This window comes from Schistocerca serialis, chromosome 12, assembly GCF_023864345.2.
Source record: "Schistocerca serialis cubense isolate TAMUIC-IGC-003099 chromosome 12, iqSchSeri2.2, whole genome shotgun sequence".
Taxonomy (NCBI): Eukaryota; Metazoa; Arthropoda; class Insecta; order Orthoptera; family Acrididae; genus Schistocerca; species Schistocerca serialis.
The window spans coordinates 16,044,490-16,067,971 of NC_064649.1; the positions used below are offsets into that span (position 1 = coordinate 16,044,490).

At 41.5% G+C, this 23,482-nt stretch overlaps 1 non-coding gene across 1 annotated transcript; it reads left to right on the forward strand.

Moving 5' to 3' along the window:
- The first annotated feature begins 22,342 nt into the window (after positions 1-22,342).
- Trnas-uga (transfer RNA serine (anticodon UGA)) lies at positions 22,343-22,417 on the forward strand. The gene has a single exon. It is a non-coding gene; the product is annotated as a tRNA-Ser (tRNA).
- The last annotated feature ends 1,065 nt before the right edge of the window (positions 22,418-23,482 follow it).

A 23,482-nucleotide genomic window follows, 5' to 3' on the forward strand; every position in this document is an offset into this window, starting at 1 on the left:
TTCAAACCCACTAAATTCTTCTACGTTATCTTAAATAACAATGCTGCAATGAGACTGAAAAATGAAACATATTACAGGGTTGCCACAGGTTTCCGCTTATTTGGTTTCAAAAAGTCGATCCCACCGCCGTGGAGCTCTCTTTGTTAGTTGTAACAAGCGGCACATTTTGAAAGAACAGTGATGTCGCAGTCGAATAGAGCCAACTAGCGTTGGCCCCTGCAAACTTGAAAGACGACTCTGGCAAAGGCAAAGAAAATTTTACTGTAGCAAGTAACCTGGCAACGCTACGCACACGTTTAGACAACTGAACAACAACGAAACAATAATAGGTTCACAAGAGAGCTTCTGTAAAGTTTGGAAGGTAGGAGACGAGGTACTGGCAAAGCTGTGAGGACGGGGCGTGAGTCGAGCTTGGGTAGCTCAGTCGATAGAGCACTTGCCCGCGAAAGGCAAACGCGCAGAGTTTGAGTCTCAGTCCGGCTCACAGTTTTAATCCGATCACCTCGTAAGTCGGACGTCGAGACTGTCCCGGCGCCAGTACACAGAATATCGAGTACTAATTACACCGATTGTGACTCAAGATTAATGATCGAGCTCGAAGCACCCAAGAAAAAGAATAATTTTAGCAGAGCGTGGTTTCGATCCACGGACCTCTGGGTTATGGGCCCAGCACGCTTCCACCGCGCCACTCTGCTGTGCAGAAAGATGCGCGCTCTTCGGTGCATGACATGGGACACTTGGAAAAGCGTTGTCTGCGTCGCCTACCGTTTAATTAAGCTTGCTTCAGGGGATGACACCTTTTCTAGCCCTGGGTCGAGGGCATACTGATAAGAGAGCTCATAATGCCACATTCTTTATAGATTTCGCTCCATATTGCCTCCACAGAAATAAAACCACATATCCTTTCAATCCATAAGGTTTCATTTCGTTTCCTCCTCCCCCTCAGGGTACATAGATACATTCATATATATATATGTATCTATGTATCCTGAACGGGTGGTCCATTGATCGTGACCGGGCCAAATCTCTCACGAAATAAGCGTCAAACGAAAAAACTACAAACTGGTCTAGCTTGAAGGGGGAAACCAGATGGCGCTGGTATAGGTCAAACGGATATCAACTGCGTTTTTGTAAAATCTGAACCCCCATTTTTATTACATATTCGTGTAGTACGTAAATAAACATGAATGTTTTAGTTGGACCACTTTTTTCGCTTTGTGATAGATGACACTGTTATAGTCACAAACATATGGCTCACAATTTTAGACGAACACTTGGTAACAGGTAGGTTTTTTAAAATTAAAATACAGAACGTAGGCACGTTTGAACATTTCCTGTCGGTTGTTCCAGTGTGATACATGTACCTTTGTGAACTTATCATTTCTGAGAACGCATGCTGTTACAGCGTGATTACCTGTAAATACCACATTAATGCAATAAATGCTCAAACTGATGTCCGTCAATATCAATGCATTTGGCAATATGTGTAACGACATCCCTCTCGAGAGCGAAGTAGTTCGCCTTCCGTAATGTTCGCACACGCATTGACAATGCGCTGACGCATGTTGTCAAGCGCTGTCGGTGGATCACGATAGCAAATATCCTTCAACTTTCCCCACAGAAAGAAATCCGGGGACGTCAGATCCGGTGAACGTGCGGGACATGGTATGGTGCTTCGACGACCAATCCACCTGTCATGAAATATGCTATTCAATACCGCACGCGAGCTATGTGCAGGACATCCATCATGTTGGAAATACAACACTCTTCTGACATGCAGTGAAACATCTTGTAGTAACATCGGTAGAATATTACGTAGGAAATTAGCTTAGATTGCCATCGATAAAATGGGGTCCAATTATCCTTCCTCCCATAATTCCGCACCATACATTAACCCGCCAAGATCGCTGACGTTCCACTTGTCGCAGCCATCGTGGATTTTCCGTTGCCCAATAGTGCATAACATTATGCCGGTTTACGTTACCGCTGTTGTTGAATAACGCTTCGTCGGTAAATAGAACGCGTGCAAAAAATCTGTCATCGTCCCGTAATTTCTCTTGTGCCCAGTGGCAGAACTGTAAACGACGTTCAAAGTCGTCGCCATGCAGTTCCTGGTGCATAGAAATATGATACGGGTGCAATCGATGTTGATGTAGCATTCTCAACACCGACGTTTTTGAGATTCCCGATTGTCGCGCAATTTGTCTGCTACTGATGTGCGGATTGGCCGCAACAGCAGCTAAAACACCTACTTGGGCATCATCATTTGTTGCAGGTCGTGGTCGACGTTTCACATGTGGCTGAACACTTCCTGTTTCCTTAAATAACGTAACTATCCGGCGAACGGTCCGGACACTTGGATGATGTCGTCCAGGATGCCGAGCAGCATACATAGCACACGCCCGTTGGGCATTTTGATCACAATAGCCATACATCAACACGATATCGACCTTTTCCGCAATTGGTAAACGGTCCATTTTAACACGGGTAATGTATCACGAAGCAAATACCGTCCGCAGTGTCGGAATGTTACTCTTGTAATTGTAGAGAAAGGTTAGTGGACATAGGAGAGAAGAGTGTTGATAGATGAAAGAACAGAGAGGGAAGGGAGGAAGAGAAGGCAGGAGGAGAAAAGAGAGAACGGAGATGAAAGAGGGGATGACTGAGTGGAACAAAGGGAAGAGACTAGCGTGGAGAGATATGAGAAGAGAGAGAGAGAAAACATTTTAAAAACGTATCCTAAAAGAAAAAGCTTGTGTTTCAGTCATACAATGTGAGGACGCTCTTGTAGAAGGATATTATGTTGAACTCAGACTAAACACAAGCTGTCAGTGGAACCAGTGATTCAAGTTCTTTAACCTGATTTCTTAAGACAAGATAGTTTCAATGTTCACAAGCGTCGCCGTGAAGTGCACACGTAGCTGAAGTGGACGTTCAAATGTAGGATAGTCGCTGGGACGCTCAGTAGCGCCCCATCTGGCCTGGCTCCACGTTCTAGCAAGCACAGACTCCGTGAAATTAGGTGAACACAGTTGGCCACAAGATTATAGAGAAAATCGTAGACAATCCAAAACTCCCTATACACCAAGACCTAGCATCTACAAACAAACTTCGTCACCTTTACGGAAGATCGACGACAAAAAAAGACGATGACGTCAACCTCCTGAAGAAATTGTAGCCAACTGTGACCGTGTCAGGGCGTGTGTTGGTAAGGTGTAAGCAACTGATGAACAAATAGGGCCTAGCCAACAGTCCTCAATGTGAGCACAGGAAAAGCCATGTACGAACTAGTGACTTTTGTGTGAAGCGTATGGCTATGAGGGTGGCCTGAAGGACATACATAGTCTCAGCCATAAATTGGTTCAAGAATATCTGTGATATTGTACAGTATTATAAGATCATATGTAAAGAATATTGTATCTCAGTATGGATTTCACAGAATATTTTAGTTAATTGTGTATGGGATGAATGCCACTGTAAATGGCGAACGAATAAATAAAGAAGTCTTAATGTAGTCGGTATCATGGACTGTCCAGCGGCAACGGGCCAGACGTGGAGTTTTGTCCTGCGCTGGATAGCCCACAGTCGCCCCTGCCTATGGCACTTAAGTACCCCTCATTCTCTTTGCGGACTGCAACACAGGAGCACAAGCAAATGGCATCAGTATAGTGGATGTAAGCAAGCACATTTTTACAAATCAAAATTGTTACTCAGGCGAACGATGGAAAAACATTTTTGCTGAAAATACCATATTCTTATGTTTTTTAGGGTGGGAAATCCAAATATGATACTTAAAACACTGTATCACCCACCATTTCTTCACATTTTTCAGTTAAATTTATTAAATTAAGCGATTTTTAAAAAATTTAACAGCTTTTATGTAGTTAAAATAATATAAAAAGGAGGTGTAATGAATGCAGACAACGTTGGTAGCACTGCTGAAAAACATTTGCTGGCAAAAAAGGTCGATTCTATTATTGTGTTAACAGATGGTGTTTTGTTTACTGTCAACCTAACCCCACTTTCCAGTTTCCTGTACATGTGCTCATTACAATATCTAATTGTAGTTGCAAAAATTCTGCTGACAGTTTTGTCATATTTATGGTGAATTTGTGATTAAAACACATCAAAGAAACATTGCAGACTTTGTGAAAAAGGTTTATCTATCATACTATGGACCTAAACTTGGTGATGAAGATAAATCTTCGGCACTGCATAAGGTAGGTTATGTGTGTGTTGAAGATCTGAGAAAATGGTTCAAAAAGGAGAAAAAAGCCTCCAGATTTGCTGTTCCTGTAATATGGAGGGAGCCAAGACATCATTCCAATGATTGCTACTTTTGCAGTCTTGTCATTACTGGTCATAATTCGAAAAACAAGAAGGTAATAAGCTACCTTAACCTTCTGCCCGCCATCTGACCAGTAGGGCATGGAGTACATTTGCCAGTTCCTGAACCACCAGATGATTTGAATTCCATGCCAACAAAAGTATTTTCTGATGTACAATGTGATTTAGATGGACCAGATGATGAAGAATTCCATTGTAATACAGAAAGTCTAGAGCCCATATCGTTTGCTCAGACCGAGCGTGAAGATTTGGTTAGGGATCTGGGCTTAACGAAAGAAAAAGCTGAATTGGTTGGCTGTAGATTAAAAGAAAAGAACTTATTGGCTGTTGGAACCAGCGTATACATTTTTAGAAAGAGAGAGCAGCAATTTTCCAAGAAGGTTGTTTAGTGTACTGGTCAGATGAATGAGTTTGGTATTAAATGCAAAAAGGAAGACTAGAGGCTGTTTTACTACACAATGGTAACATGTATGCATCTATACCTGTTGGACATCCTGTACATACGAAAGAAAGCTATGAAAACCTAGAAACAGTGCTAAATAAAATACGCTATTCTGCTCATGGTTGGATGATATCTGGCAATATAAAAGGAACATGCATGCTACTTGGTCAGCAACGTGGATTTACCAAATTTTAATGTTTCTGGTGTGAATGGAACAGTAGGGCTAGGGATCAACACTGGTGCAGGACTGGCCTGTGAGGGAGTCTTCAAGACCTGATGAGAAGAACATTCTACCCAAAAAACGTACTCCTACCACTTCTACATATAAAGTTAGGCCCAATAAAACAGTTTGTAAAGGCTTTGCCTAAAGATGGACCATGTTTAAATATCTCTGCCAATCGTTTCCACACCTTTCATAAGCTAAATTAAAAGAAGGCGTCTTTGTCAGACCTGACATTAGGAAATTGATGTTTGATGTTAACTTTGAATCCACAATGACCTGAAATGGGAAAGAAGCATGGGTATCATTCAAGCAAGTCGTTACAAAGTTCTTAGGAAGTGAAAAAGACCCAGAGTATGTTTCTATTATAGCTACAATGTTAAAGAAGTTTAAAACTTTAGGATGTTTAATGAGCCTGAAAGTCCACTTTGATTACTTCCCGGACGATATGGGAGATGTTAGTGAGGAGCAAGGGGAGCGTTTCCACCAGGACATTAAAGTGATGGAAAAACGCTACCAAGGCCGCTGGAACACCAACATGATGGGCGACTACTGTTGGTCACTTCACTGCGAAGTTCAGAAAGCAACTTATCGTAGAAAAAGCTACAAAGAAAATACAAACCAATTCCAGCTGACAAGTGAAACCTCTATTAACACACATCATTGTGTTAAGTAGCTTACTGTAAATACAAACCATATTTATGTTGTAACAAAGCGTTTCATTAATTTCCCCATTTACTGTATTGCATAGGATTTTTATACTATATAATAAAAAGTATATTGCTCAAAAACTAAAGCTAGATTTGGATCCAGCTCATAAAAATCTATGAAGATCAGCTATCATAGAAAAAAAAATTTCGTTCGACTGTGCTATTGGGCAGCCTCAAAAGACACTACCCATATGTTTCTATTATAGCTACAATGTTAAAGAAGTTTAAAACTTCAGGGTGTTTAATGAGCCTGAAAGTCCACTTTGATTACTTCCCGGACAATATGGGAGATGTTAGTCAGGAGCAAGGGGAGCGTTTCCACCAGGACATTAAAGTGATGGAAAAAGGGTGGCCTGAAGGAACATCGAAATTGAAACACTTGGACATGTGATAAATTTTTATTTTTACATTCCAAGATAGACATAACAATCAAACATGGTATGCCAACTAGCACAGGTTGTAATGACGATGGTAGGAGCACAAGTACCGGTACATCTATACTCAAAGCCAAACCACCCTGAGGTGCATGGCAGAGGATACGTCTCATTGTACTAGTTATTAGGAATTTTTCCCATTCTATCCACGGATGGAGCACTTGAATAATGACTGTTTAAATGCCTCTGTGCGGGGTTTACGTATTCTAATCTTGTCCTCACCATCTCTGTGGGAGGGATACGTAGGCAGTTGTAATATATTCCTGGAGTCATCACTTAAAGCCAGTTCTTGAAACTCTGTGAGTAGGATTTCTCGGAATAGTTTGATAGGTGTCACGTATAATTTTGGTATCTGAATCGATTGTAACCCGTATCGCAGAAGTTAAGCTAGTATCTCTGAGCCCGTGCGACGGCGCAGTGGAGCAGACTATGTTAAGCAGTGAGGCAGTCACAGTTCAACTGTGTTAAGAGTTGGGCTGATAATGCTGAGCAGTGTTTGAGTATGGATGCAAACAATGTTAAGTTTTGTTAGAATGATGAAGCAATGGCAATAAAACGTTAAATTTAAAGTTTCAATTTGGTGAAGCAGCAAGTCTAATTGATTGTCCAAGATAGAGATGATAGTGATTTTACTTTTGTTTTTACTATTACTGCGTCATAGAACTAACGTGGTTATTGTACTGCAAGTTCCTAGATTTGCGACATAGGAAAGAGTATTATTTGGATGTTAAAAAGTTCATTAAATTTAAAATACGCCCTTAGCACTTTTTCACAGTATACAAATAAAACTGGAGAGTGGTCATTTATACACATACTTCATTTTCTTACAATTCTTATTAATGAATCATCCAACCAGGTACGTTCGATTTTCAGTTAACAGAGAACTCATTGCACCTCTCGAGTGTCTCCGTGTAGATACAATAATTTGCAGCTTTTGTATAGCGACGCAGTACTGCAATGCGCTATCCAGATTTGCGCAAAATAGAATTAAGGAGAAAATATTGTTTTATTACTTATTTTTTTTACTTATCAATCAGGGTCAACTTATTTTAATCAGAGATGGTTTTGCAAAATTAATCACAAAAACTAATTACTCTAAGTTTCATATCAAAGTTAAGTATTCAGGCAGTTTATACTGTTCAAAATTCTTGCAGTGAGATTGCTAACTTTTACAGCATGAAAGACCCCCCTTTTCATTATTACAATGCGGCTTTGCCTTCTCATTACGATAGCTGATTTATTATTACAGTACGTCAGTTGCTATATTTTTACTCATTTAGATAACTTTAAGTTTACGTCTATCTGGAAGAGTCAGACAGTTCGATTTCTTCAAAATGTCTGTGACGCTTTACCACGAAACGAAAAAACCTGTGACCATTCGTGCTGTCCTCCTGTGTGTGTGTGTGTGTGTGTGTGTGTGTGTGTGTGTGTGTGTGTGTGTGTGTGTTCTATATCTGCTGTTAGTCCTACACACTTAAGCAATATTCTAGAATCGGACGTACTAGTAATTTATAAGCAATCTCCTTTGTAGACAGACTTCACTCCCCCACTATTCTACCAATAAACCGAAGTATGATGCGTGCCCTGCCCACGACTGGGTCTGTGTGATCATTCCATTTCATATCCCCCCAAAGTGCTACACCCAGGCATTTGTATGAATTGGCAGATTCCAACAGTGTCTCACTGTCATTATAGTCACAGGATACTACGCTTTTTTCGTTTTGTGGAGAGCACAGTTTTACATTTCTCAAGATTTAAAGCAAGTTGACAATCTTTGGACCACTTTGAAATCTTACCAATATCTGACTGAATATTTATGCACTTGCTCTCACATAGTACTTCATTATAGATAACTGCATCATGTGCAAAAGGCCTGATTTTACTATTGATATATATATATATATATATATATATATATATATATATATATATAATACAAAAATGCAGTAAGTGAAGCAGGCAAAAAGGAATACAAACGTCTCAAAAATGAGATCGACAGGAAGTGCAAATGGCTAAGCAGCGATGGCTAGAGGAAAAATGTAAGGATGTTGAGGTTCATCTCACGAGGGGTAAGATAAATACTGCCTACAGGAAAATTAAAGAGACCTTTGGAGAAACGAGAGGCACTTGTATGAATATCAAAAGCTCAGATGGAAACCCAGTTCTAAGCAAAGAGGGGAGACCAGAAAGGTGGAAGGAGTATATAGAGGGTCTATACAGGGGCGATGTTCTTGAGGACAATATTATGGAAATGGAAGAGGATGTAGATGAAGATGAAATGGGAGATATGATACTGCGTGAAGAGTTTGACAGAGCGCTGAAAGATCTGAGTCGAAACAAGGCCCCGGGAGTAGACAACATTCCATTAGCACAACTGACGGCCTTGGGACAGCCAGTCCTGACAAAACTCTACCATCTGGTGAGCAAGATGTATGAGACAGGCGAAATTCCCTCAGACTTCAAGAAGAATATAATAATTCGAATCCCAAAGAAAGCAGGTGTTGACACATGTGAAAATTACCAAACTAGCAGTTTAATAAGTCACAGCTGCAAAGTACTAAAGCGAATTCCGTACAGACGAATGGAAAAACTGGGAGAAGCCGACCTCGGGGAAGATCAGTTTGGATTCCGTAGAAATGTTGGAACACGTGAGGCAATACTGACCCTAAGACTTACCTTAGAAGAAAGATTAAGGAAAGGCAAACCTACGTTTCTAGCATTTGTAGACTTATTGTCAAAAGTTTTCTCTATTCATTGGAATACTTTCTTTCAAATTTTGAAGGTGGCAGGGGTAAAATACAGGGAGCAAAAGGGTATTTACAATTTGTACAGAAACCAGATGGCAGTTATAAGAGTTGAGGGGCAGGAAAGGGAAGCAGTGGTTGGGAAAGGAGTGCGACAGGGTTGTAGCCTCTCCCCGATGCTTTTCAATCTGTATATTGAGCAAGCAGTAAAGGAAACTAAAGAAAAGTTCGGAGTAGGTATTAAAATCCATGGACAAGAAATAAAAACTTTGAGGTGGTAATTCCGTCAGAGACAGCAAATGACCTGGAAGAGCAGCTGAACGGAATGGACAGTGTCTTGAAAGGAGGGTATAAGATGAACATCAACAAAAGCAAAACAAGGATAATGGAATGAAGTCGAATTAATTCGGGTGATGCTGAGGGAATCAGATTAGGAAATGAGACACTTAAAGGAGTTTTGCTATTTTCGGGGCAAAATAACTGATGATGGTCGAAGTAGAGAGGATATAAAATGTAGACTGGCAATGGCAAGGAAAGCGTTTCTGAAGGACAGAACCTGTTAACATCGAGTATAGATTTAAGTGTCAGGAAGTCGTTTCTGAAAGTATTTGTATGGAGCGTAGCCATGCATGGATGTGAAACATGGACGATAACTAGTCTGGACAAAGAGAGAATAGAAGCTTTTGAAATGTGCTGCTACAGAAGAATGCTGAAGATTAGATGGGTGGACCACATAACTAATGAGGAGATATTGAATAGAATTGGGGAGAAGAGGAGTTTGTGGCGCAACTTGACTAGAAGAAGGGATCGGTTGGTAGGACATGTTCTGAGGAATCACCAATTTAGTACTGGAGGCTAAAAATCGTAGAGGGAGACCAAGAGATGAATACACTAAGCAGATTCAGAAGGATGTAGGCTGCAGTAGGTACTGGGAGATGAAGAAGCTTGCACAGGATAGGGTGGCATGGAGAGCTGCATCAACCCAGTCTCAGGACTGAAGACCACAACAACAACCGTGTCTGCTAGGTCATTAATATAGAAAATGAACAGCAAGGGTACCATCACATTTCCCTAGGACACACCCAAAGTTACTTCTACGTCTGATGGTGAGTCTCCATCCGAGATAACGTGCTATGCCCTCCATACCAAAATGTCCTCAATCCAGTCACAAATCCTCTTGATACCTCACATAATCGTACTTTTGACAATAAGCGTAGGTGTGGTGCTAGTCAAATGCTTTTAGAATATCAAGAAATACCCATCTAACTGATTGCATTGATCAAAGGCTTTCAGTGTGTAAGTTGGATCGGACACAATCAATGTTTTCGGAATCCATGGTAGTTTGCACTGAGATGGTCATTCTCTTCAAGATATCTCAAGTTTCAACTCAGAATATGTTCTAACATTCTACTATAAATAGATGTTAGTGATACTGGACGGTAGCTTTGTGGATCATTTGTACTACCCTTCTTGTGAGCTGGTGTCTCCGGTGCCTTTTTCCAAGAACTCGGCACGGTTTTTTTGTTTGAGGGATCTACGATAGATTGTAACAAGAAGGCGCTAACTCAGCGGCAAATTCGGTATAGAATCCGACAGTGATTACACGGGGGCCGGGAGCTTCGTTCAATTTTAACGATTTCAGCTGTTTCTCAACACCACTGACACTAATACTTACTTCATCCATCTTTTCAGTGGTACGAGGATTAAACTGAGGCAATTCTCCTGGACTTTCCTCTGCCAAGGAAATTTGATAACGGATTTTTTTAATGAATTCTTCCGTCGCTCCTTGGTAGAACATTTCCATTTCGAGGGTTGAATGACACTTAGGCGTTTTTTTGTTCTAGTTTTGGGCTTATTAGGCTATCTTCAGGTAACTAATGGCTATTGTTTACAAGGAGTCTGATTTATTTCATCTCCAGCTGCGTTCATCTTCAGTCAGCCTTTTTGATATACACAGACGCACCAACTCCGCCGCTGTAATGGAATAGCAAACAGCAGCCTCGACGCCAGAAGACAGAAGTTAAAAGGTATTTGAAGTCTGATTTTTACGTACCCGGGTGACTCGTGAGGACGGGAAGGAAACGGCCTCACGTCAGCAGTCACCTGTGAGCTGGGATGAAGACCTGACAGCCGAAGACTGGCAAGCGGGAGTCCGTGGTTCGAGTCCGCGACACTGGCCTTCCCCCGCTGGCCTACGCACAACACTGTCACACGCGGCCGCTTAGAGAAGAGAAACACTGGTGCGCCACATCCAAGGTATCACCGTCCGATGCACGACTTCGTTCTCAATAATTAAACGGGCCACAGCACGAGGCGCGTCTCCAGCCAACTGGGCGAGACGGCGACACGAGATACACACCGCCGCTGCCGCAGCAGAAGTCTTCGCAAACGGCACAGCTGCCGCTCTCCGAGCCAGAACATCCAGTAAGCAAACAGTTGTACAAAACTTTCAATAAAAGTTATCTTATGTAAAAATGTTGTTTCATTCTACCTCATTCCCGAGCCAAGGAAGAACCCACCCGGCCCACATGTTGTTAAGAGAGAAAAATTAATTTATTTAGTATTTTCACCCTGACATAATGCTTTAGAATCAAATGCCCTTTGCAGTAATGCCCATCCTGACAACTGACTAGCACCAAAAGAGAAAACCCAGTTACATTTACTGACAGTAGTGTTACACAGGGGACAGTTAGGATTTCCAGCTTTTGGAAATGTTCAAGGCAGTGAGCCCTACTGCCACTCTTGGTTATTATACGAATTGCTCTTTACTGTAATTTGAAAACTATTTGAATATTTTTACTGTTGACTCCCCAGAATATTATTCCATAGGTAATAACAGAGTGGATATAGGAGAAATATACAGATCTGACACATGTAGTATCGCACACTGCAGTCAGAATTCTAAGAGCATAGCATGCTGCAGCGATTCTGTTACTAAGTATTTTAATATGTTCTTCCCACTTTAACTGACTGTCAGTATGCATGCCAAGAAATTTTGTGTAGTCTATAGTTTCATCGTTTAACTTAAAGTTGTTATAGTGTGGTTTTTTGCAGACATAAAAGTTAACAGCATTTTTTTTAAAAATGTAGTGTTAGTTTATTATTGGATGCCCACTTACGTACACTGTTTAGTGTTTGTTCGGCTTTTTCTTTCAGTGCATCTGGTGATTTGTCCTTCGGGCCATTTTTAAACTGTGTGAACCATTCGTAAAACCGAAAGGGAAGACCATCGTGTTCACCGTACGGCTCCGTCACATCATACCGCATCTACAGCAGCAGTTGCTACAACAGTGACACAACTAACTGTTAAAAAAGGGCTGCTTCAAGGACAACCTGTAGTGTGCATACCACTGACCATTGCGACTTCAGTGGAGGGCAGCGTGGAGGTCTGTGTGTGTGTTTTTTTTATGATGAAATCTGGTTCTGCCCCGGTGCCATTGTTGATCGTGTGTTGGTTAGGAGGAGACCAGCCAGAAGCCGACCAATCACTCTGTGCGCTAGACGCACTGGAACTACTGACTGCGGCAGATTTCATATGGCAGTAGAAGCACTCGCTCAGTTACCCCACGAGCCCTGACTCCAAATCAGTATGTCAGTCTGATTATTTGGCCTGCTGTGCTGCCATTCATGTACAGCATTCCAGGGGGTGTTTTCGAACAGGATAACGCTCGCCCACATACTGCTGCTGTAAACCAACACGTTCTGCAGTGTGTCGATATTTTGGCTTGGCCTGCTCGACCACCAGATCTGTCTCCAATCGGACCCAAATGGGGAATCATCGGACGACAACTTCAGCGTTAACCGTCGCTGTATTGACCGACCAAGTGCAGCAGGCATGGAACTCCATACCACAGACTGACATGCACGTTTGAATTCAACATTCTAGCGGTTTCACAGCATTTCAAATTTGCATTGGCTCATCTCGCGTTTAAATTAACGTGTGATCTTGCAATGTTCGTCATTTACGTATATGCCATAGAGCAAAGTAATTCCCAAAATTTAATCACTCTACGTTCATTATTTTTTGTTGCTGCGATTGTTTTCCGACAGCGTATTTTGAATTTCGTAATACCTGTAAACTAGCTTTCGAGACTTTCAAGGCTCTTCTTCAGAAGGGAGCGTAGAGAAGTTACATCATTATCTCTGTAGTGCGATGAGAGATACTGTCTCTGCGACAAGAAGATAGATAAAGTGACTTAAATGCATCGCAGAGAGTGGCAAGTATATGGCAGGCTCTGTCGCAAAACGAATTGCTTTTCTTACAGCAGTTTTGTTGTACAGTTTATATCCACCTGGTAGCTTGCATTTTAATTGTATACTGTCCACAAATCAATCACTTTTCACTATAAAAGTAAATACTGATTGTGACCTAACATCCAGCGTGTCTTGTGCACATAATGTATACTGCAAAGACACTCTTTCAAATGATTATGTTCCACGCCCTGACAGAATCAGCAAACAATTCAGACGAGACTGTCAAATATCAGTTTAGATTCGTACACGCACGTAACATCGGTGGGAATGTAAATGATAAAAGTTGCGAGGGAATCTGAAAGAAAAGCAATGGTTGAGAAAGGAGAGAGGGGGTTGTAGTCTTTCCCCGATGTTCTTGTATCTGTACAGTGAGCTAGCAGTAAATGAACCAAAGAAAAATCTGTAGAAGAAATTATTCGGGTTTGTCAATGACATTGTAATTCTGCCAGAGACAGCAAAAGATTTGAAGAGCAGCTGAACTGAATAGACGTGTTTTGTAGAGAGGATATCATCAAGGATAATGGAATGTAGTCAAATTAAATCAGGTGATGCTAAGAGAATTAGATTAGGAAACGAGACACTTCAAGTCGTAGATTAGTGTTGTTGTTTGGACTGGAAAGAAACTGATGATGGCCAAAGTAGAGAGGATATAAAATGTAGCCTGGCAATGGCAAAAATGCGTTTCTTGAGAAGAGACATTTTGTTAACATCGAGTATAGATTTAAGTGTCAGAAAGTCTTTTCTGAAACTATTTGTATGGAGTGTAGCCATGTATGCAAGTGAAACATGGACGATAAACAGTACAGACAAAAAGAGAATAGGAGCTATAGAAGAATGTTGAAGATAAAGTGAGTAGATCACATAAATAATGAGGAGGTACTGAATGGAATTCGAGAGACAAGAAATCTGTGGCACAACTTGACCAAGAGAAGAGATCAGTCGGTAGGACACATTCTGAGACATCAAGGGATCACCAAATTAGCATTGAAGGGAAATGTGGAGAGTAAAATTCGTAGAGGGAGACAATAAGATGAATACAATAAGCAGATTCAGAAGGAAGTCCGTTGCAGTAGCAATTCGAGGTTGGCACAGGATAGAGTAGCATGGACAGCTGCGTCATACCGGTCTTCGGATTGAAGACCACAACAAGTCTGTTAAAGGTAGAACGGCCACCAGAGTACATTAGTGTTGTTGCCAGGCCTAACAGGGTATATAGATTACATAAACAGCGTGGTATGTTGAGCAATCGGTTTCAAGAATACTGAGATGCCACATACTCTTGTGAAACAAAGTTATCAGCCCTTGACAGAGCTTTAGAGGAGTCTCGATTTTTGCCATCTGGTCGAATTATGCAATATCAAGAACCGTGAGGGTTTCAGATGTGACACTGGCCCTATGTTGGACTACATGGAAACATATGGGCAGCCATACTCAGCGTCAAGATCCCACTGAACCGCATCTGACAGAGTCAAGAGCCGATTGCTGCACTGTGCACCAACCACACAGTAACCTCTTCGATCTGCGTGTGCTACCCAAGAACAAGTAAAGGGCTACTTGCAACATTCTATGACTTCTCGCACCACTGGTGAATGACTAAAGGCCGAAATACTAATTGTCTTTTTCCAAAGCTGTTTCACAGAGGAAGACTGCACTGTAGTTCCTTCTCTAGATTGTCGCACAGATGACAAAATGGTAGATATCGAAATAGACGACGAGGGATAGAGAAACAATTAAAATCGCTCAAAAGAAGAAAGGCCGCTGGACCTGATGGGATACCAGTTCGATTTTACACAGAGTACGCGAAGGAACTTGCCCGCCCCCCCCCCCCCCCCCTTCTTGCAGCGGTGTACCATAGCTCTCTGGAAGAGCGTTGCCTTCCAAAGTATTGGAAAATGGGCACAGGTCATCCCCGTTTTCAAGAAGGAAAGTCGAACAGACGTGCAGAACTATAGACCTATATCTCTAACATCGATCAATTGTAGAATTTTGGAACACGTATTATGTTCGAATATAATGACTTTTCTGGAGACTAGAAATCTACTCTGTAGGAATCAGCATGGGTTTCGAAAAAGACGATCGTGTGAAACCCAGCTCGCGCTATTCGTCCACGAGACTCAGAGGGCCATAGACACGGGTTCCCAGGTAGATGCCGTGTTTCTTGACTTCCGCAAGGCGTTCGATACAGTTCCCCACAGTCGTTTAATGAACAAAGTAATAGCATACGGACTATCAAACCAATTGTGTGATTGGATTGAAGAGTTCCTAGATAACAGAACGCAGCATGTAATTCTCAATGGAGAGAAGTCTTCCAAAGTAAGAGTGATTTCAGGTGTGCCGCAGGGGAATGTCGTAGGACCGCTGCTATTCACAATATACATAAATGACCTTGTGGATGACATCGGAAGTTCACTGAGGCTTTTTGCGGATGATGCTGTGATACATCAAGAGGTTGTAACAATGGAAAATTGCACTGAAATGCAGGAGGATCTGCAGCGAATTGACGCCTGGTGCAGGGAATGGCAATTGAATCTCAATGTAGACAAGTGTAATGTGCTGCGAATACATAGAAAGAAAGATCCCTTATCATTTAGCTACAATATAGCAGGTCAGCAACTGGAAGCAGTTAATTCCATAATTTATGTGGGAGTACGCATTAGGAGTGATCTAAAATGGAATGACCATATAAAGTTGATCGTCGGTAAAGCAGATGCCAGACTGAGATTCATTGGAAGAATCCTAAGGAAATGCAATGCGAAAACAAAGGAAGTAGGTTACAGAACGGTTGTTCGCCCACTGCTTGAATACTGCTCAGCAGTGTGGGATCCGTACCAGATAGAGAAGATTCAACGGAGAGCAGCGCGCTTCGTTACAGGATCATTTAGTAATCGCGAAAGCGTTACGGAGATGATCGACCAACTGTACATCGGGTGACTGATGATTATTCTGAGTCAACACCTAAGTCTACTGCCTTTTTGCTTTACGTAGGAAACACGTCCAACAAGACCGGTCGTATTTTACGGAAATACGATGTGAAATGTGTTTTCCGACCTCCATCTAAAATTAGAGCACTTTTGAGTTCCGTTAATGATGATCTTGGACTGCGTAAGGCGGGTGTATATCGTGTTCCTTGTAGCTGCGGCATGGCATATATTGGGCAATCTATCAGGACCGTGGAGGACCGATGTACTGAGCATAAACGGCACACACGGTTACAGCAGCCACGTAGATCTGCTATTGCCGAACATTGCTTGGATACTGGTCACCCCATGTTATATAATAACACCGAGATATTGGCATGCACGTCCAGTTATTGCGACAGTGTTATTAGAGAGGCAGTTGAGATTAAATTAGCGAGCAACCTTGTTAACAGGGATGGAGGTTTCTGTTTAAACTCTGAGGTATTAAATTTGCATGTACGCCGCCTGTGCGTTGCAGTTTGCCTTGAAAATGGCGGGGTGTTCTCCCGCCGAAATACCGGCGGTCGCTGAAAGTGTTACCTGGCTGAATTCCCGGAAGTTATTCGAAAGTACGACATTAGTTGTCTAGTTGTCACAGTAAGGTGAAGTGTGTGGCATATGTCCATTTCGTTCATTTAAAACTGAAGAACTGCAGGCTCCTCTGTCGAAGGCCCAACAGTTGAGCCAGTTGCATGGAGTTTGCGACACTTGTGCAGAGATGGAATGTGTTGATATTTCTATGGAGCCCAGGAATCTCCAGGTATTCTGCCTAGGAACAGGGTGTTCCAGAGGTAGGATACACTCGTCTTTCCATCGCTACATGCGGTAGGAACCATCTCCGCACACATTCACTGACAGACACCTGTGGTGGGTGGCCATCTCCCAGAGTTCAGTTCTGCAGTTGATCTCAGACCAGCAGGCAGTACTCCGTGTTGGAAGTATTGTGTAGATGCTCACTGGGACCACCAAAGGGAAGGCTTTGTTTATTTACAACGAGCTTCAGCATATAGTGGACTATATCAGATGCAACTTTCTGGCATTGTGTAAACGTTGTATATAGTAAATTCAAAGCAACACTGCCCGCTAAAACTAGCACAGTGTTTGGCGACGGTGGGCATATTTATGCTCCAAATGAAGCATGAAAAAATATTTGTAAGTGCAAAAGAAACACATGTTACAACTCCACGAATTTTCGTTGAAGAGTTACGGCAGCTCTTCAGATGGAGGCTACAACGTAGTAACGTCGTGGTATTCCATTAGGAGAAATTACATAGGACCTATGCTAGAGGAATATTCTTGCAAGAAAAAATTTACTGATAAACGATGACAGCAAATTTTTATTTGTAGATGACAACGGGGACCAAAGAAGATAATATTGTTGTCTGTCTGTGGAAAGGGAAAACCATATTCATCGAGCTGTGAATCACTGTTTGTGGATGTAATGTTCAAGAGTTCGAACAAATAGTCTGTATAGTTGTTTAAACTTTACGCTGATCTTACAAGTAGTTAAGAGGATACATACACTATTCCACATGTTTACGTTTTGATATCGAACAACTGTAGATTAAAACTGAAGAAGTTGCAAAAAGGTGGGAATTTAAGGAGATGGGACCTGGATAAACTGACTAAACCAGAGGTTGTACAGAGTTTCAGGGAGAGCATAAGGGAACAATTGACAGGAATGGGGGAAAGAAATACAGTAGAAGACGAATGGGTAGCTCTGAGGGATGAAGTAGTGAAGACAGCAGAGGATCAAATGGCTCTGAGCACTATGGGACTTAACATCTGTGGTCATCAGTCCCCTAGAACTTAGAACTACTTAAACCTAACTAACCTAAGGACAGCACACAACACCCAGTCATCACGAGGCAGAGAAAATCCCTGACCCCGCCGGGAATCGAGCCCGGGAACCGGGCGCGGGAATCGAGAAGCGAGAACGCTACCGCACGACCACGAGCTGCGGACAGCAGAGGATCAAGTAGGTAAAAATACGAGGGCTAGTAGAAATCCTTGGGTAACAGAAGAAATACTGAATTTAATTGATGAAAGGAGAAAATATAATAATGCAGTAAATGAAGCAGGCAAAAAGGAATACAAACGTCTTAAAAATGAGATCGACAGGAAGTGCAAAATGGCTAAGCAGGGATGGCTAGAGTGCAAATGTAAGGATGTAGAGGCTTATCTCATGAGAGGTAAGATAGATATTCCCTACAGGAAAATTAAAGAGACCTTTGGAAAAACGAGAGGCACTTGTATGAATATCAAGAGCTCAGATGGAAACCCAGTTCTAAGCAAAGAGGGGAAAGCAGAAAGGTGGAAGAAGTATATAGAGGGTCTATACAAGGGCGATGTTCTTGAAGACAATATTATGGAAATGGAAGAGGATGTAGATGAAGATGAAATGGGAGATACGATACTGCGTGAAGAATTTGAGAGAGCACTGAAAGACCTGAGTCGAAACAAGGCCCCGGGAATAGACAACATTCCATTAGAACTACTGACGGCCTTGGGAGAGCCAGTCCTGACAAAACTCTACCATCTGGTGAGCAAGATGTTGACTGGAATACTCTCTTTCAAATTCTAAAGGTGGCAGGGGTAAAATACAGTGAGCGAAAGGCTATTTACAATTTGTACAGAAACCAGATGGCAGTTATAAGAGTCGAGGGGCATGAAAGGGAAGCAGCGGTTGGGAAGGGAGTGAGACAGGGTTGCAGCCTATCCCCGATGTTATTCAATCTGTATATTGAGCAAGCAATAAAGGAAACAAAAGAAAAGTTCGGAGTAGGCATTAAAATCCACGGAGAAGAAATAAAAACTTTGAGGTTCGCCGATGACATTGTAATTCTGTCAGAGACAGCAAAGGACTTGGAAGAGCAGTTGAATGGAATGGACAGTGTCTTGAAAGGAGGATATAAGATGAATATCAACAGAAGCAAAACGAGGATAATGGGATGTTTGGTCATGAGCTTTAACACAAAAATCCATTAAATATTTTCTAGAGAGCTTTATTTTCGCTTCGCTCAAATATTGGAGCAAAAATTTGCAGTGCTGTAGGCCACCATCAAATTAGGCCAGTGACATCAGTGCTGCTCAAAAATCAGCAGTCAGAGGTGACAGTTGCAGATATAAGCGAAAACGAACTAGTTCGAAATATACAGAGCGCTATACGGACACACGCACGACGCCCAGAGAACACGTGACCAGTATGTTGACAACACAAAATCTGTTCTGTCGAACATGTATTTCAGTCGCGTATTGCTCGTGACGTCACCATACCAGTTTAGGTGCATGCCTGTGATTGTCACGAATTAGCTTTGTGTAAAGTTACAAACCGGCGTAGTGTTAAGCTAATACACTGATTTGGGTGTCATTGTGATGAGCTTGCGAAGCACCGCTAGGAGTCAGAGCGAGAAAATAAAATTATTCTCCGGTATTGAATTGGGAGCTATAGAGTAATGAAAGAGTTTGTTTCATACGAGTCGTAAATATGCTCGGTATTACAGAAAACATGAGAAAAGATTTCGCAAAAAGGACTCCAAAAAGTCTTAAAGTCCAGCGCTGAGCGAATGCGACAGTTCACACAGAGTCTGGAAAAAAAAAGAAGGCTCAAAGCGATTACATAGCTGATCCATCGGGTATACTGTAACCCAGCCACCGAAAACCTAAACTTGTGAGTAACCATTAACACTACTCCATGTGACCACTGTATTACAGATACTGATAAATTACGTATTAATACGAAACACATGTTACGACTTTATTCCGAAAAATCTGCGGCGCAGACCTGCACTGCAAACACTGAAATTTATTTGCTGTGTCATGCCGTGCATTGTTAAAAAACAAAACAGATGCCTGTCGCAAGGTGTTGAATGAAGGTATAATTACCTGAACAACTGATGAAACAAATAGAATTATCGGGTATAAGCTGGGCGTTGACTTGTAGTTATAGAATGCCTGCGGGTCGCTGTGTCATGACAATCGCCTTGATTAGTGAGGAAATTTCTTCGGTTATTTCCAGGCACTTGGGAACAGGTTGAAATGAACAATTAACAAGTGTCGACTGCATACAGTCGTAAAGGCTGATTTCAAATGCCTTTGATAACTGTAAAGCAACTACAGCCACGCATAAAAGCGATAGAAATTCAGCTGGGTCAGTAAGTCGTACGCTAACGACCCACCTAGCTGTTGGAGGTAAACACTTCCCCCCTCACAGCGTTCTAATGTAGCCGGCTAGACTGCACCACTCAGCGTCCGATGTAAACACAGCCGACAACAGGAAGTGCTGTACTGTAACACGACCACCAGCTCGAGTTCAGAGCAGGAAACAGCCGGGGTCCTCGGTGGTCTAGTGGTAAGGGGGTCTGGAACGTTCCAGCACCTCGGCTGGGGCTATTCGCCCCAGCCGGGCCGGGGTTCAATCCCCGGCCGGCGCTGGAATTTTCAGACTTCCGAACACTAGCCTCCACCTCTGCCCTGGCATGTGGAGCATGCCGGGTACCCCCGGCTTCAGATCCCACGTGGAGCTCACTCCCACACTACAAACGATGCCTGATTATGCTGTTGCAAACACAGATACTAATATACACACACACTTTCTTCACCAGACAACATCTACCTACATTTTCAAGGTACTTGCTACAGAATGTATCTCACTGTCAAAAGAAACTGCATGGTATCATTAACATTTGTATAATTGAACAATGAAGTGGAATCCTTACTAAAAAAACCTAAAATGTTTTGTAGTCCTTGGTGCTAATGATGCTAAGATAAATAAAAAACACAATCAATATTTGAAAAAACTTTTGGCTATAAAACTGACATATATATATATATTACATGTTGTACTTCGCAGATTCTCAGTCCTGAAACAGCATAAATTATATGAATAGCATCACACAAGTGAAGAGTGAAAGAAAAAAAAAAAAAAAAAAAAAAAAAAAATGTTCGAGTGTCTCAGTCTGTGTTCTTTTTGGTATCATATGTGGTAACAAATTCTGTATCAGAAATAGTTGAAACTCAGTACCTTTTAAAAATGCATTTTTTTCACTAATTGTATGTTTAGAAGTGAACACAGAGCTTCTTTTCTCTCAAATTATTCTAGTGTCAAAATGAGATGTATGATGGGACACAGGTCACTAATGATAAAACACTTTTTTATATGAAAGAAGATAATTCTCAAGTTTTTATGTGAGCTGGATGCTAAATGAAACAGTAAAATCATCAAGAAATTCGTTTTTCTAATGTTAGCATTTTTTTTTAACGTACATAGACTTTTATTTACAAAATAACAAATTCGTTTTACAAAATACAGTTTACATTTTACTTGTAGAGACGAGACAATCCATTCTTTATTTTAATTTTTCTGTTACTGTACTGTCGAGGTAATTATTTCATTTGGTATTTTGTTTTTTAATTTTTTTAATATTTTTCGAAAGTCTGTCAGTCAGAGGTTTTTTTAGTTGTTTCTTGCACCGTTTATTGTTGTAGTTTAGCAATTATAGCTTTTCTGAGCCTTTGTACGCTACATTTATACGTATGGCAGAGTGAATATGGAGTAAGCATTGATTGTACGATCTAGTTATTTACAGAGAATAATTAGTATATAAGAAAACAAAGTTATTTTATGGAATTTTACTTCTTACTAGTTGTGGTATTATTTTTGTTATTATTTTTGTAGACGTTTTGAGTTGAGGATGTGCTCTATTCATTTTAAAATAATGTTGTGTTATTACTATCCTCTTTTTAAATCTTGTGTTAGAAAACAAGGGGGAGGCATTTTACGTTGGGTCTTCAAAAACGAGACCTTAGTGGGACATGCACTAGGCATGAAATCAGTTTGATAGAAATATTAACGAGTGTATCAGTTGTCAGCTCTTGTTTGATGGGTAAAGTGGTATCCAAAGGGGAAACCCTCATGAAAAACTATCTTAACATATTAAACAATCCATGACAAAAGAAAAAGGACATTACTATTTTAGCATTTAACTAACAAGTCTATATATCCAGAATGAGATTTTCACTCTGCAGCGGAGTGTGCGCTGATATGAAACTTCCTGGCAGATTAAAACTGTGTGCCCGACCGAGACTCGAACTCGGGACCTTTGCCTTTCGCGGGCAAGTGCTCTACCAACTGAGCTACCGAAGCACGACTCACGGCCGGTACTCACAGCTTTACTTCTGCCAGTACCTCGTCTCCTACCTTCCAAACTTTACAGAAGCTCTCCTCATGGGCCGTGCTTCGGTAGCTCAGTTGGTAGAGCACTTGCCCGTGAAAGGCAAAGGTCCCGAGTTCGAGTCTCGGTCGGGCACACAGTTTTAATCTGCCAGGAAGTTTCAAGTCTATATATTTCGGTTAATAGTGGTACAGTTGGTAGAGCACTTGCCCGTGAAAGGCAAAGGTCCCGAGTTCGAGTCTCGGTCGGGCACACAGTTTTAATCTGCCAGGAAGTTTCAAGTCTATATATTTCGGTTAATAGTGGTACAACCTCTCTGGCTCAGCTTTTTAATAAAGTATCTTGTGGGTCAGAAAAGAAATTATATTACAACCTCTGCAGATTAAGTTTGGCTGAATGAAACATTGTAAAAGCCTTGCCCGAAGACGGAGAAGGTTACATTCTCTGCAAAGCGTTTGCGCTCAGTAATGAGAGAAATTGTAAGAATAAAAAAAGGTATGCAGAGTGGAAATCTGATTCTGGAAAGGTCAATTATTGTTGTACCATTGTATTATTTACGTTGCATTTAGAGAGAGAGACTCCTACTTTGGCTCTCTTGCTATTAAATTCCGTGCCACATCTCCATTTGAAATGCTTAAAAGAGTGGATAAAAGCTTTTATTAATACTAAATTACAAGATAGGATTGCTGAATGTGACATCCTGCGTACATTCATGTCACTGGAGATACAGTTTGTATTAAATGTTATGAGAATAGAATTATTTTGTAACATGTGAAATAGAGAATAATACCTTAACAGACAAACCCAGCAGTGATGAAAATCTGTTTTGTAATAATAGTGTAAAGGAAGAAATAAACAGCAAGAACTAGAAAGTTACGCCGCTCAATTTTATCGGCAATTTTCCTATTCATCACTTCGCTGCTACGTGTCGCTACTAGTCCCTCGCACATTGAGCTGTCTACAGTGCAGGGCTTCGCTACCAGAGGGCTCTAGCGGCGCTGGCGATGACGCACTCTGTCGGGGTTTGCTGCTTTAACCGTCAACGCCTACGCCAGCTGACATGACCACTAAATCCTCACACAAAACGAGAAACGTAATAACACCGATACGAAACAAGGCAAACTGTGCTCTGTGCGAATATTACCGAACCACCACCTTGTTATATCCTGGCTGAAAATGCTGATCCAAACTATTTACAGAG